The sequence below is a fragment of the Bufo gargarizans genome, chromosome 1 (assembly GCF_014858855.1).
Source record: "Bufo gargarizans isolate SCDJY-AF-19 chromosome 1, ASM1485885v1, whole genome shotgun sequence".
Classification (NCBI taxonomy): Eukaryota; Metazoa; Chordata; class Amphibia; order Anura; family Bufonidae; genus Bufo; species Bufo gargarizans.
This window is the reverse complement of record NC_058080.1, coordinates 399,951,521-399,964,708: the sequence shown is the minus strand read 5'-3', so window position 1 is coordinate 399,964,708 and position 13,188 is coordinate 399,951,521.

Genomic DNA, 13,188 nt, shown 5'->3' with positions numbered 1-13,188 from the left:
TAATTAAAGTGCAGAGGGTTCAGCAGTTGACAGATACACTTTTATAATCTCAGTTGTATAACTATTCTAGCATTGGCACCATCCAGATACAACTCCATTTGGACCACAGTCATATAAAACACCTTGATCACATACAGATGACGATAGACTAATTTTGCATCTTCAAAGGTGAATGCACACAATACCATACCAAATGCCACGACTGTTCAAGGTACAATAGATGCGGAAGAGGTTTTAAAACCCTATCCATGTATAGTGGAAAAGAATCTGCAATGAATTCAGTGTGTACTGCTTATTGTTACGGTCAGTGGGTGTGGACCCACTGTGCCAACTAACCAGTTCGGCTTTGGCCTAAAACTAAGGGGGTTGTCCTGGCGATTCCCTGGTATTAACCCTTTAACCCCCTATACAGGGATCTGGACTTCACTGCAAAGAACCAACCAGGTCGCTACCTTCTGGAGTATTCCTGGTGTAGTTGGCTGCTGACCCATGGGGTCCAGAGATTCCAGTGTGAAGCGCCAAAGACTCAGGCAAAAGAGTAGTCAGAACACAGTCCAATGGTCAGGGCAGGCTGAATACTTGGGTATACCAGATAGCAATTCTAGGGTCAGGGCAGGCTGAGTACAATGTTGGGAGAGGCAGCATGGTGCAGAATCGGTAGACAGACAAGGTTTGGTACACGGATAGTCAAATGAGAACACCTTCACTGGTTACTTGCGAATAGATAACACCGAGCCTCAGACGAGAAGGTGGATCCACAGCCCAGCTAAATAGGGAGACTGATCAGCAACTTAACCAGCACTTGGACAGGGGAAGGAGAAAGGGATTAACTTTCCTAGTGCTGAAAGAAGTTCACTGAGCACTAGTCCCAGTACGCACAGGGAAAATGTAGCGATGCCTGTGCTTGCCCGGGACAACTGTGGACATGAGCCACCAGCCTAACAGTAAACAGTACCCCCTCCCTTATACCCCCTCTTCTTTAAGCCAGATCTTTTCAGAAACCTATCAGAAGAAGTGCCTCAATATTTTCCAGAGGCTTCCAAAACCTCTTTTCTGAACCGAAACCTTTCCAGTCCACTAAATAGTAAGTTTGGACAGGGGCAGGAGGAAAGCATTAACTCTCTTAGTGTTGAGGGAAAGTTCACTGAGCACTAATCCCCATTCACACTGGTACAGAAGAGTGACGTCCGCGCCTGCCTGGTACAGCAAGTCAGCGCCGCACATGGACTGCCGGCATGACACACATTGAGAGCAGATCAAAGTCTGCGCCTGCCTGGGACAGCAAGGCAGTGGCTTGCACGAACTGCCAACATGACAGTACCCCCTCCCTTAAACCCCCTATTCTTAAGATCTGTTTGTGACAGGAATTTCTGCAGGATTACTGGGGCATTGATGTTCTCTGCAGGCTCCCAAAGCCTCTCCTCAAGGCCAATACCCTTCCAATCCACAAGATAAAAGGTCTCGCCCTTCCTCTTCTTCATATCCAAAATACTGCTGACTTAAAATTCATCTTCAGCATCAACAGGGACAGGAGCAGCAACAGAAGACTTAGGGCCAGATTTATCATGACTGACAGCTCACTCCACTTTAACATATGGCTGAAGTCAGTTTTAGCCAAGTAAGATTTATGATCGGCCCTTTAAGACTTTAATAAATGTGGTTTGACGGTAGCAGTTTATCCGTCAGTAAGCAGCTTTACAAAAGTCGCACATCTTTACTAAAAAGTCGCATGTTCTATAAAAAAGTCTCATAAGATAAGCATGGTCCTCACTGGAGTCAAATAGCTCATTTTTTTGTGACTTTTCTGCGACTTTTTAAATAGTCCCAATAGTAAATCTGTCTAGAGATTCATTCACATAAGAAAACACGCCCACTTTCAGAAAACTGGCGAGCATAGTGCAGAGCAGAAAAAGTCGAAAATTTTGGCCAGTTTTAGCGATTTTGCAAAAATTAGCGACTTTTTCACTCCATTATTCTGACTTGCGCTAATGATAAATCTGGCCCTTAGGCCTCATGCACACGGACGTTTTTTTTCACGGTCCGCAAAACGGGGTTCCGTTGGTCCGTGATCCGTGACCGTTTTTCCGTCCGTGGGTCTTCCTTGATTTTTGGAGGATCCACGGACATGAAAAAAAAGTCATTTTGGTGTCCGCCTGGCCGTGCGGAGCCAAACGGATCCGTCCTGAATTACAATGCAAGTCAATGGGGACGGATCCGTTTGATGTTGACACAATATGGTGCCATTTCAAACGGATCCGTCCCCATTGACTTTCAATGTAAAGTCTGGAGTTCTGTTATACCATCGGATTGGAGTTTTCTCCAATCCGATGGTATATTTTAACTTGTAGCGTCCCCATCACCATGGGAACGCGTCTATGTTAGAATATACTGTCGGATATGAGCTACATCGTGAAACTCATTTCCGACAGTATATTCTAACACAGAGGCGTTCCCATGGTGATGGAGACGCTTCAGGTTAGAATATACAAAAAAACTGTGTACATGACTGTCCCCTGCTGCCTGGCAGGTGCTGCCAGGCAGCAGGGGGCAGACCCCCCCCCCCCCCCTGTTTTTAACTCATTGGTGGCCAGTGGGCCCCCCCTCCCCTGTTGTTAACTCGTTGGTGGCCAGTGTGCGCACCCCCCTCCCTCCCTCCCTCTATTGTTTTAATACATTGGGGCCAGTGTGCGCGCGCCCCCCCAACCCCCCCTCCCTCCCTCTATTGTTTTAATACATTGGGGCCAGTGTGCGCGGGCCCCCCCAACCCCCCTCCCTCCCTCTATTGTTTTAATACATTGGGGCCAGTGTGCGCACCCCCCCAACCCCAACCCCCCCCCCTCCCTCCCTCTATTGTAATCATCATCGGTGGCAGCGGAGTAGAAGATTTTCATACTTACCTGGCTGCTGGCTGCTGCGATCTCTGTGTCCGGCCGGGAGCTCCTCCTACTGGTAAGTGACAGGTCTGTGCGGCGCATTGCTGTCACTTACCAGTAGGAGGAGCTCCCGGCCGGACGCAGACATCGCAGCAGCCAGCAGCCAGGTAAGTATGAAAATCTTCTACTCCGCTGCCACCGATGATGATTACAATAGAGGGAGGGAGGGGGGGGGGGGGGGGTTGGGGGGGGTGCGCACACTGGCCCCAATGTATTAAAACAATAGAGGGAGGGAGGGGGGGTTGGGTGGGCGCGCGCACACTGGCCCCAATGTATTAAAACAATAGAGGGAGGGAGGGAGGGGGGTGCGCACACTGGCCACCAACGAGTTAACAACAGGGGGGGGGGGGGCCGCACAATGATATTCAAACTGGGGAGGGGGGGGGGGGGTGTCTGCCCCCTGCTGCCTGGCAGCCCTGATCTCTTACAGGGGGATATGATGGGGTTAATTGTACTATCATATCCCCCTGTAAGAGATCGGGTGCTGCCAGGCAGCAGGGGGCAGTCTTGTACAAAGTTTGCAGTGTATTCTAACTAGAAGCGTCCCCATCACCATGGGAACGCTTCTGTGTTAAAATATACTGTCGGAAATGAGTTTTCACGAAGTGAAAACTTAGATCAGAAAAAGCTTTTATGCAGACGGATCTTCGGATCCGTCTGTATGAAAGCAACCTACGGCCACGGATCACGGACACGGATGCCAATCTTGTGTGCATCCGTGTTCTTTCACGGACCCATTGACTTGAATGGGCCCGTGAACCGTTGGCCGTGAAAAAAATAGGACAGGTCATATTTTTTTCACGGCCAGGAAACACGGCTCACGGATGCGGCTGCCAAACGGTGCATTTTCCGATTTTTCCACGGACCCATTGAAAGTCAATGGGTCCGTGAAAAAAAACGGAAAACGGCACAACGGCCACGGATGCACACAACGGTCGTGTGCATGAGGCCTTAGAGTACTGGTTTAATACCAGGGGTCTGAGAAGAGATACATGAAAGGAATTGGGAATGTGGAGAGAAGGTGGCAGACAGACCTCGTAACAGACAGGGTTGACTTGAGATACAGACGTGGACAAAATTGTTGGTACCCTTTGGTCAATGAAAGAAAAAGTCACAATGGTCACAGAAATAACTTTAATCTGACAAAAGTAATAATAAATTAAAATTCTATAAATGTTAACCAATGAAAGTCAGACATTGTTTTTCAACCATGCTTCAACAGAATTATGTAAAAAAATAAACTCATGAAACAGGCATGGACAAAAATGATGGTACCCCTAGAAAACACAGAACATAATGTGACCAAAGGGACATGTTAATTCAAGGTGTGTCCACTAATTAGCATCACAGGTGTCTACAACCTTGTAATCAGCCATTGGGCCTATATATATGGCTCCAGGTAATCACTGTGTTGTTTGGTGATATGGTGTGTACCACACTCGACATGGACCAGAGGAAGCAAAGGAAAGAGCTGTCTCAAGAGATCAGAAAGAAAATTATAGACAAGCATGTTAAAGGTAAAGGCTATAAGACCATCTCCAAGCAACTAGATGTTCCTGTGAGTACAGTTGCACATATTATTCATAAGTTTAAGATCCATGGGACTGTAGCCAACCTCCCTGGACGTGGCCGCAGGAGGAAAATTGATGACAAATCTAAGAGACGGATAATCCGAATGGTAACAAAAGAGCCTAGAAAGACTTCTAAAGAGATTCAAGGTGAACTTCATGCTCAAGGAACATCAGTGTCAGATCGCACCATCCGTCGTTGTTTGAGCCAAAGTGGACTACATGGGAGACGACCAAGGAGGACACCATTGTTGAAAACGAATCATAAAAAAGCAAGACTGGAATATGCCAAACTACATGTTGACAAGCCACAAAGCTTCTGGGAGAATGTCCTGTGGACAGATGAGACAAAAATCGAAGTTTTTGCCAAGGCACATCAGCTGTATGTTCACAGACGAAAAAATGAAGCATATCAAGAAAAGAACACTGTCCCTACTGTGAAACATGGAGGAGGCTCTGTTATGTTCTGGGGCTGCTTTGCTGCGTCTGGCACAGGGTGTCTTGAATCTGTGCAGGGTACAATGAAATCTCAAGACTATCAAGGAATTCTAGAGAGAAATGTACTAGCCAGTGTCAGAAAGCTTGGTCTCAGTCGCAGGTCATGGGTCTTGCAACAGGACAATGACCCAAAACACACCGCTAAAAACACCCAAGAATGGCTAAGAGGAAAAAATTGGACTATTCTAAAGTGGCCTTCTATGAGCCCTGACCTCAATCCTATTGAGCATCTTTGGAAGGAGCTGAAACATGCAGTCTGGAAAAGGCACCCTTCAAACCGGACACAACTGGAGCAGTTTGCTCATGAGGAGTGGGCCAAAATACCTGCTGAGAGGTGCAGATGTCTCATTGACAGTTACAGGAAGCGTTTGATTGCAGTGATTGCCTCAAAAGGTTGCGCAACAAAATATTAAGTTAGGGGTACCATCATTTTTGTCCATGCCTGTTTCATGAGTTTATTTTTTTACATAATTCTGTTGAAGCATGGTTGAAAAACAATGTCTGACTTTCATTGGTTAACATTTATAGAATTTTAATTTATTATTACTTTTGTCAGATTAAAGTTATTTCTGTGACCATTGTGACTTTTTCTTTCATTGACCAAAGGGTACCAACAATTTTGTCCACGTCTGTATAGTCTCGAAAGGTCCCTAAAATCAAGTAGTAAAGTTGTAAGATGGCATGGTGAATATTTTTTGGCGTTTAGACGACAACCAGACCTTTTCACCAGGTGAGAATTGTGGGGGATCTCTTCTTCTGTTATCCTTTTTTCTTCATTGATATCGAGGGCCAAGAAAGAGAAATGTCGATCTCCTGTCAGATCTGGAAAATGTCCCTGGCTTTGGCATATGCAGCTGGGACATCAGTGGATAGCTGATAAGGTTTAGGCACCCCAGGATATTGACCATAAACAACAAAGAAAGGAGACTTGTGATTGCTATGGCAGAATTCAGCCCATGGGAGCCAGTGGCGGATCCAGATCCTGGTCCCGGGAGGGGCACAGTCTGTCAGACTGTCACTGGCACCTCCGCAGTTGTCCGCAACCCGTGAGGTCCCGTCCCTGTCCCGCACGGCGCTCCTCTGTTCTGGACTTCCAGTTCCTGGGCCCGGAACTTGGTGGGTGGGCATAATTAGAACGTCGCCGGCTTGTACCGGCTTGATTCTGGCTAGCTGGCAGTAAGATGCACGGGGGGTGGGGTGGAAGGGACAGGGCGGGCCACCAATGTCGCCAGTGCTGCCGCACCAGTGTATGTGAAGGGGCCTTGAAAAACTTATTAAAGAGGACCTTTCATGGGTCCAAACATTGTAAGATAACTATCTGTATATGTAGTGCGGCGTCCATGGATTATGGACATACCTTCTCCCGCGCTGTATGGTAATTGCTATTGGAACACCAGGGAGGAATCTGCCCTGTTTCTCCCTCGGCGTTCCTTCTCCCTGGCTGTAGCGCTGTCCAATCGCAGCGCAGAGCTCACAGCCTGGGAGTTTTTAGTTCTCCCTGGCTGTGGGCCCTGAGCTGTGATTGGACAGCGCTACAGCCAGGGAGAAGGAACGCCCAGGAAGAAACATGGAAGACTCCTCCATAGTGTTCCGATAGTAGCAATTACCATGCAGCGTGGGAGAAGGTAATGAGGCCACAGCGGGCGAACGGAGCAGTGCCCACTCTCTCACTATATTTTCAGGGGGGGAGCAATTGACCCGTTGCCCCCCCCCCCCCCCTCCGTATCCGCTAGTGATGGGAGCAGAGATAACCAAGTTGTGTTGCTTGGCAGAAATAAAGAAGTGTAGATAGTTTTCCAGAATCTGGCTAATTCTTTCTACCTGCCCATTAGTCTGTGGATGATATGCAGAGGAGATTTGTTGCAACTTGCAGAGGGACTTCCAGAATTTAGAAGTGAACTGTACTCCTGTACTCCTATCAGAAACAATGGGGAACATTTATCAAACTAGTGTAAAGAAAAACTAGCTTAGTTGCCCATAGCAACTAATAAAATTCCACCATTTATTTCTCAGAGCTCCTTTGGGAAATGAAAGGTGGAATCTGATTGGTTGCTGTGGGCAAAAAAGCCAGTTTTCCTTCACACCAGTTTGTTAATATCTCCCCCAATGTGTTTAGGAAGGCAATGCAGATGGAAAATGCGCTTAGTGAATAAGTGGGCCAGTTGTACAGCAGAGGTTAATCCAGGTAAAGGAACAAAACGTGTCATCTTAGAGAAGCGATCAACCACCACCCAGAACATGGGGCAGCTAGATGAGGAAGGAAGATCAGTAACAAAATATATTCCAATATGTTGCCATGGGTACAGGCAAGGGAAGGAGTAGGCCAGCAGGCCTCTGTCTGGAGGACTTATTCTGGGAAAAGTCTGGGGAGGCAGATACATAAACGTGAACATCTTGGAGCAGGGATGGCCACCAGTAGTATCTAGAAATGAACCGCAATGCTTTCCGCACTGCAGGATGTCCTGCCAACCTGGACCCATAACCCTGGAGTGGAATTTTCTTCCACCTAGCTAAGTGAACATAAGTCTTTCCTGGAGGAATATCTTTAATTTGTACTAGAGCAACAGAGATTCCTCCTGATCTGAGGAGTCAAAGCATCTAGACAAGGCATCCACATTCAAGTTCTTGTATGCAGGGCAGAAATGCAACTGATAACTAAAACAAGCAAAAAACAAGGACCAACAAGCCTGACACCTGTCTCCGAGCTGATTGCAGATATATCAAGTTTTTATGATCTGTATATATAATGATGGGATGAAAGGCACCCTCCAGCAAATGACCCCACTCTTCCAAGCCTAACTTGATGGTCAACAACTACCTGTCTCTAATGGAGTAGTTGCGTTCAGCATTAGAGGAGGCCTTCAAGAAATAGCCACGGGTGACCATTTTGCCTGTGGAGTTTTTCTGTGCAAGAATAGCTCCATCTCCATTTAAGGATGTGTCCACGTCCAGGAAGAACTATTTAGACATGATGGATGATAGAGTGCTGGAGCTTTTGTGAATGCCTGTTTTAGTGTTTGAAAAGCGATTTCAGCCTTAGAATTCATCCTTTCCTGGTCAGGGCAGAGATAGGTGCAGTCAAAGTGGAGAAATGAGGGATGAACTGCCTGTAATAGTTTGCAAACCCTAGAAAGTGCTGTATGGCCCGCAGGCCGGTGAGTTGAGACCAGTTCAATACAGCAGATAGCTTCTCTGGATCCATCTGTGCACCCTGGTCGGATATGATGTAGCCTAAAAACAGAAAGGAGGTCCTCTAATAGACATTTCTAAAATCTGGTATACAACCAATTCTGGACCGCCATGCGTATGTGTCTGCAATGGCTAGATAAGTTTGGAGAATAAATCAGGATGTCATCCAGATAAACAATTACACAGGTGTACAGGAGGTCTCAGAAGATGTCATTCACAAATTCCTGGAAGACTGCTGGGACATTGATGAACCCTTCCTCAACTTGCTGCAGGACCACTTTATGGGTCAGTTTGTAGAAGCTCTCACTAGGGTGAATGCTCTGTTGGATCAGGTAATTTCTAATGATGCAGAGCTTGTTGGAAATGTTACTGTTCGAGAAACACTAGGTAATAATGACCACAATAAAACTATATTCCCCCTAAACTATAAGAAGCAAACTCTGTCAGGCAGAGCAAAGACACAGAATTTTAAAAAGGCTAATTTCCCTGGGTTGAGGGCAGCATTTCAGGGCATAGACTGGGAGCAACTACTGTCACATAATACTGAGGATAAATGGGAGAGCTTTAAATCTACATTGAGTAATTGCACTAAAAAATGTATTCCTTTAGGTAACAAGTATAAACTGCTAAAATTCACCCCCCCCCTCCCCCCATGGATTACAGCTACTGTAAAAAGGGATTTAAAAGACAAAAAAAGGCATTTAAAGAATACAAATCTAAAGGGTCAGCGGTAGCGTTTGAAGTTTATAAAGGGCTTAATAAAATCTGTAAAAAGGAGATAAAATTAGAAAAAATACAAAACAAACAGCAGGTGGCAAAAGAGAGCAAAACAAATCCCCAAAAATTATTTAAATATATAAATGCTAAAAAATCAAGGTCTGAGCAGGTAGGTCCCTAAATAATGGTAAAGGGGGGTTAGTCACTGAAGATAAGGAAAAGGCAGAGTTACTAGATTTTTTATTATTTTTTATCTCTGTGTATACAAAAGAAGAGAAAGGAGCTGATATCTGTGGTGCTGGGCTCTTAGTACACCCAGTAATATACTCAATTGGCTAACTGTAGATATGGCCCAAGCTAAGTTAAATAAGGTAAATGTGAACAAGGCTCCGGGTCCAGATGGATTACACCCAAGAGACTGTAAAGCGCTCAGTTCAGTCATTGCTGTGCCCCTGTTTATAATTCCCTAGGTACTGGTACAGTGCTAAGTGATTGGCGCAAGGCAAATGTGGTGCCCATATTCAAAAAAGGATCTAGGTCCTCCACACGTAATTATAGACCAGTTAGTTTAACTTCTGTTGTGGGAAAAATGTTTGAAGGACTCTTAAAGGGGTTGTCCGGGATTGGGGACATTGGTGTCATAGTACTAGAGTGACATACATATGTCACACATGCATGTCCTACCTTTGCCACACATTTCTGAAGCCCCGTTTTGATACAGCAAATTATTGGCCGGAAGTGACTATTTTTGTAAAATCAGTGATGTACCAGGTCCCTCTTCTTCCGCTTCACAGTGAGCCCGGTGATGTCACTGTCAGCCTAAGTCATTATGCAGAGCGCACGGAGGGGCGGTAACTAGGCTGGCAGACATTGCACTAAGCCGCGCCCCTCCGGTCCTGTGACGTCACCGGGCATAGAGCTTTCTAATGAATGGAGGCAGATCACTATGCTACTTAGCGTAGAAAACTCCTCCCATGTAAAATATTATCCCAGACAAACCCTTTAAGGGACCAAATACAGGTGTATGTGACTGTAAATAATATTATAAGTGATAACCAACATGGGTTTACCAAGGACAGAAGTTGTCAGACTAACCTGATTTGTTTTTTATGAGGAGGTGAGTAGAAGCCTGGACAGAGGGGTGGCTGTGGATGTAGTGATTCTGGATTTTGCAAAGGCGTTTGATACTGTCCCTCATAGACGTTTAATAGGTAAAGTAAGGTCTATGGGCTTGGAAAGTATAGTCTGTAATTGGATTGAAAACTGGTTGAAGGACCGTGTCCAGAGAGTACTTCTGTTTTTACAAAGGAAAATGAAGGAGAAGGACCTCAGTTAGGAAAGAAGACTAATGAATCTTTTGACACATGTGTCTTTACAGAGGAAGAGGTTCTAAGTTAACTGTCTAAAACTAATACAAATAAGTCACAGGGGCCTGATGGGATACACCCAAAGCTATTAAAAGAGCTCAGCGGTGAACTAGCAAAACCATTAACAGATTTATTTAACCAATCACTGGCAACAGGAGTCATCCCAGAAGATTGGAAATTAGCAAATGTTGTGCCCATTCACAAGAAAGGTAGTAGGGAGGAATCGGGCAACTATAGGCCAGTAAGCCTGACATCAATAGTGGGGAAATTAATGGAAACCATACTTAAGGAGAGGATTGTGGACCATCTAAAATCCCATGGATTGAAAGATGAAAAACAGCATGGGTTTACTTCAGGGAGATCATGTCAAACTAATCTTATTGATTTTTTTGATTGGGTGACTAAAATAGTAGATGGAGGAGGTGCAGTAGACATCGCTTATCTAGACTTTAGTAAGGCTTTTGATACTGTCCCACATAGAAGGCTTATCAATAAAGTGCAGTCATTGGGCTTGGACTCCCATATTGTTGAATGGATTAGGCAGTGGCTGAGGGACAGGCAACAGAGGGTTGTAGTCAATGGAGTATATTCAGACCAAGGTCTTGTTACCAGTGGGGTACCTCAGGGATCTGGTCTGAGACCCATATTGTTTAATATCTTTATCAGCGAAATTGCAGAAGGCCTCAATGGTAAGGTGTGTCTTTTTGCTGATGACACAAAGATTTGTAACAGGGTTGATGTTCCTGGAGGAATACACCAAATGGAAAAGGACTTAGGAAAACTAGAGGAATGGTCAAAAATCTGGCAACTAAAATGTAATGTTGATAAGTGCAAGATAATGCACCTGGGACGTAAAAACCCAAGAGCAGAATTTAAAATCAGTGATACAGTCCTAACCTCAGTATCTGAGGAAAGGGATTTAGGGATCATTATTTCAGAAGACTTAAAGGTAGGCAGATAATGTCACAGAGCAGCAGGAAATGCTAGCAGAATGCTTGGGTGTATAGCAAGAGGAATTACCAGTAGAAAGTGGGAGGTGCTCATGCCGCTCTACAGAGCACTAGTGAGACCTCATTTGGAGTATTGTGCTCAGTACTAGAGACCATATCTCCAGAAGGATATTGATACTTTGGAAAGAGTTCAGAGAAGAGCTACTAAACTGGTACATGCATTGCAGGATAAAACCTACCAGGAAAGATTAAAGAACCTTAACATGTATAGCTTGAAAGAAAGACGAGACAGAGGGGATATGATAGAAACTTTTAAATACATAAAGGGAATCAACAAGGTAAAAGAGGAAAGAATATTTAAAAGAAGGGCAAAGGTTTAAAAGTAATATCGGGAAGTATTACTTTACTGAGAGAGTAGTGGATGCATGGAATAGCCTTCCTGCAGAAGTGGTAGCTGCAAATACAGTGGAGGAGTTTAAGCATGCATGGAATAGGCATAAGGCCATCCTTCATATAAGATAGGGCCAGGGGCTATCCATAGTATTTAGTATATTGGGCAGACTAGATGGGCCAAATGGTTCTTATCTGCCGACACATTCTATGTTTCTATTAGTTGTGGTCAATGATTCCTATTCAGAATGGTCCCAGGTTATAAGTGGTGTACCCCAAGATTCAGTGCTGGGTCCTCTATTATTTAATTTATTTATTAATGATAGTGAGGAGGAGATTAATAGCACCATTTCTATTTTTGCAGATGACTAAGCTATGTAGTACTGTACAGTCTATGGAAGGTATCCACAAACTACAAACTGACTTGAACACTCTAAGTGATTGGGCATTAACTTGGCAAATGAAATTCAATGTTGATAAATGTAAAGTTATGCATCTTAGTAGTAATAATCTCTGGGCATCATATGTCCTAGGTGATGTAACACTGGAAGAGTCACTTATAGAGGAGGATTTGGGCGCCCTTGTAGATGGTAGATTAAATAACAGCATACAATGTCAATCAGCTGCTTCTAAGGCCACCAGGATTGTCATGCATTAAACGAGGCATGGACTCACGGGGCAGGGATGTAATATTACCACTTTACAAAGCATTGGTGCGGCCTCATCTGGAATATGCAGTTCAATTCCGGGACGCACTGCAGTTGGAAAAAGTACAGAGGAGACCGACTAAACTGATAAGGGGCATGGAGGGTCTTAATTATGAAAAAAGATTAAAATAATTGAATTTATTTAGTCTTGAGAAGAGACGTCTAAAGGGGGTCATGATTAACCTATACAAATATATAAATGGGCCATAGAAGAAATACGGAGAAAAACTGTTCCATGTAAAATGCCCTCAAAAGACAAGGGGGCACTGCCTCCGACTGGAGAAGAAAAAGTTCAGTCTCCGGAAGCGTCAAAGCTTCTTTACTGTAAGAACTGTGAATCTGTGGAATAGACTTCCTCAGGACGTGGTCACAGCAGGAACAGTGGACAGTTTTAACAAGGGTTTAGATGAATTCTTATAAGTAAACAACATTAATGCTTCCGAAAACGTGTAGAGTCTCATTTTCTTTCTAGGATTTGTGTCCCCACTTATCCCTTGGTTGAACTTGATGGACTTATGTATTTTTTTAACCGTATTAGCTATTGTATGTAACTATGTTTTAAAGGCGGTCTTACAATCGTTGCCCTCCCGAATTCTTATCAAATTGTAGGCGCGTCACAAAGCCATACGTATGTGTCTGCGATGGCTAGATAAGTTTGGAGTATAAATTAGGATGTCATCCAGATAAACAATTACACAGGTGTACAGGAGGTCTCAGAAGATGTCATTCACAAAGTCCTGGAAGACTGCTGGGGCATTGCTGAGCCCAAGGGGCATGACCAATTACTTGTGTTAAAGGCAGTCTTCCACTCATCGCACTCCTGGATCCATATAAAATTGTAGGCCCCTCACAAATCCAGCTTGGAAAAA